The sequence below is a fragment of the Etheostoma cragini genome, chromosome 11 (assembly GCF_013103735.1).
Source record: "Etheostoma cragini isolate CJK2018 chromosome 11, CSU_Ecrag_1.0, whole genome shotgun sequence".
Lineage (NCBI taxonomy): Eukaryota > Metazoa > Chordata > Actinopteri > Perciformes > Percidae > Etheostoma > Etheostoma cragini.
This window is the reverse complement of record NC_048417.1, coordinates 26,509,108-26,512,618: the sequence shown is the minus strand read 5'-3', so window position 1 is coordinate 26,512,618 and position 3,511 is coordinate 26,509,108. Positions and strand designations below refer to the sequence as shown.

Here is a 3,511-nt window from a genome sequence, read left to right as displayed (position 1 = left end):
ATGAGTTATAATTTAGTTTAGGTTTAGAGCTGATTAGTAGACTAGAATCGAAGATGGCTGCAACTCCACCTCCTCGGCGTGTGCCTCGAGGAATGTGAGTATTAATATGACTGGGGGGGGTGGATTCATTTAGGCTAACATATTCTCCATCACCCAGCCAGGTTTCAGTAAGACAAAATAAATCAATATTAGAATCTGATATTAATTCATTTACTAGTACACCTAAAAAGGTCAAAGGTGACGCCAAATCCTCAAGCATATCTGTAAAGTGTCTCGAGATAACTCTTGTTATGAATTGATAGTGTAAATAAAATTGAATTGAATTCAACCTTCAGTACTCACTAGAGTTTGCAGCCAAGTGTGAAGCAGCTGGGATGAGGATCAGCACTTGTAAATGTGAGGCCATGGTTCTTGGCAGGAAACCAATTAAGTGCCTTCTTCGGATAGGGAAGGAGTCCTTACCCCAAGTAATAGGGTTTAAATACCTTGGTTTTTTTTTCACGAGTGAAGGGACCATGGCGCGTGAGATTGGACGGAGAATCGGAGCACCGGGTGCGGTATTACATTCCATTTATCGCACCATTGTGACAAAAATAGAGCTGAGCCAAAAGGCAATGCTCTGGATCTACTGGTCCGTTTTGGTTTCCTACCCTCAGCTATGGTCATGAAGGCTGGGTCATGACCAAAAGAACAAGATCCAGGATAGAGCGTCTGAAATGGGTTTCCTCAGGAGTGGGGGCAGGCCTCTCCGTTAGAGATCGGGTGAGAAGCACAGCCATCCATGAGGAGCTCGGAGTAGAGCCACTGCTCCTTCACGCTGAAACGAGCCAGTTGAGGGGGTTCAGGCATCTGGTAATGATGACTCCAGGGCGCCTCCCTAGGGTGGTGGTCCAGGCACATCCAGCTGGGAGGAGGCCTCAGGAAGGACCCGGGACTAGGTGGATAGATTATATCTCCAACCTGGCCTGGGAACGGGATCTCCCAGTCAGAGCTGGTTAATAAGGCTTGGGAAAGGGAAGATTGGGGTCCCCTGCTGGAGCTCTTCCCGAGATCCAATACCAGATAACCGGACAAAGATGGATAGATGGATGGATGAATCTGTATCCCTACCGATACCCAACACATTCTTTTTAAACTTGCCGTTTTATTATAATATTGCAGCAAGGAGTTTTAATAATTGCAACCACTTTATTGGTATATACATAACTCACTGTAACTTGATCAAGCTGCAGAGGCTACGTAGAACACTACAATGGTTGGACTTTCCAATTAATCGGTGGTTTGGCCTAACTGTGGGGGAGGGAACAACTCCTAAGTGTCACAGATTTCACTTCTGTCTGTAGCACCTACACCTACATGGTGTACTGTATATTGGAAATTAATGATAAGTTATTGATCAATAGAAAATTGATTTAAAAAAAGAAAACAATACACTTTATAACGATTGTTGTTCATAACACAAGGTGTGGGCCGGGTCTGGGTTAGTCTGGATACACAGAAGTACATTTTTTGTCACTCTATTTGTGTGTAGCTTTTTCCTAAATCCCTGTGCTACTACCAGGTAGCGAGCTACATGTTGAAAATGGCATGTGTTAAAGAAAAGTTCAATCATGCAATAAGGCAGGCCTGTTTGGTTCTTTAGGGGTGTTATTGTAAATATTTGGATGGACAATTTTAACGGCATTCATAATCTTAACTAGGAGGTTTTGGGACAAATGGAAAACCATAACAATAGGTCATGATGTTTCAGGAGTTTGATCACACAGACTCACACTACCACATAAATCTAAATCTAACAACAACATGTACGAGTTCAGGCCTCCAGATTCTGATCAGGTTGTTTACATGTAAGAAGACTTTCATTTGTCTCGTCCTGTCTTAGTGGTGTATTCTGGCCAGTTTCAAAACATCGCAGACCGGTGCATGGCAAGTAGTTGCAAATGTCAACTCATCACTTTGAAAATCTTTGATCGGAACAGGTCCTAAGAGTGTAAATATTAATATGACAGAGTGATGTTATCTGAGCAAACAAAGTTTAACAACATGTATGAGTTTAGGCCTCCAGAGTTTGATCAAGTTGTTTACATGTCAGTAGCTTTTCCTTTGGAAAGATTAATGAGATCCATGGAGGCTGATGCAATCTGATAAAAACCTCAAACAGGTCACAGATCCAGTTCTGTGTTTTGCCAGACCACACCAGTGTGTATCAAGGTCAGCTACTGATGACAGAATAAGACAATCTTAGGTTATATCAGACTTTTAGTAATTTACCTGTCTTAATGGATAATGAATATAATGTAACATATATAACTTTTGATGGACATGTGGAAGTTCAGAAATACAGATATCTTTATTTTGTGATCATGTTTACAGCCTATATTCTTATAATTTGCAGAAACGCTACCATTGTGTGCATTATAGTGATTAACAAATCCCTCAATGAGCCTATGTACATTTTCATTGCTGCTTTGTTAATCAACTCTGTTCTTTACAGCACTGCTCTCTATCCAAAGCTTTTGATTGACTTTTTATCCAAACAACAGATCAAATCTTATTCAGCATGTCTCTTTCAGTGGTTCATGTGTTACGCTCTAGGTGTTTCAGAATTCTTCCTGTTGTCAGTCATGGCCTATGACAGATATGTGTCTGTATGTAAACCTCTGCAATATCACACTATCATGCAAAAAACAACTGTTACTATTCTCCTGATTTTAGCCAGGCTTCTGCCTGCTTGTCAGATATCAGTGGGACTTTTACTGATTGCTTATAAAAAACTCTGTTACTTTATTTTGAAAGAAATAATTTGCAACAGCACAGTTAACAAACTTTACTGTGTTCCTTCAACAGTGCTGAATATATATGGCTTGATTCTTTTTGTAATTACAGTACTCAACCCTGTACTCTTCATACTCTTTACATACACCAGGATATTTATAGTAACCTATCGAAGTAGTAGAGAAGTCAGGAGAAAAGCTGCACAGACCTGTTTACCCCACCTGTTGGTTCTGGTTAACTTTTCCTGTTTAAGTACTTATGATGTACTTCTAGCTCGACTGGAAACAAATTTTTTCCAAAACTGTTAATTTAAGCATGTCTTTACAAATGATTTTGTGTCATTCTCTCTTTAATCCAATCATATATGGACTGAAAATGAAAGAAATTTATAAACATCTGAAGAGGCTTTTCAGTCGAGACAAATTAAACTAATATATAGTGAATGTATTTTTACACTAATTACAACATCATAATAATGATCTTCTCAAGTAATCACTAAATGCCAACTGAAGTTTTATGCTTGTTGTTGTAGTAAAATTAAATATTGTTACCATTGTGGATATTTTTATCAGTACCATATATTCCTCTTTCAAGAGCCTAGAACACAAGGTCATATCACTGTGAGTTATATATTGAATTTAAAGTTTGTCTGATTTGGCAATGTAAAGTGAGTAAGGGGTTATAAGTGTAATGTGTGTGTTTTCAAAGTGGAAAGAGAACAAATTAAAAAAGACAC

General features: G+C 39.0%; 1 pseudogene; it reads left to right on the top strand.

Annotated features, from left to right (window-relative positions):
• The first annotated feature begins 2,279 nt into the window (after positions 1–2,279).
• LOC117952410 lies at positions 2,280–3,207 on the top strand (annotated as a pseudogene).
• The last annotated feature ends 304 nt before the right edge of the window (positions 3,208–3,511 follow it).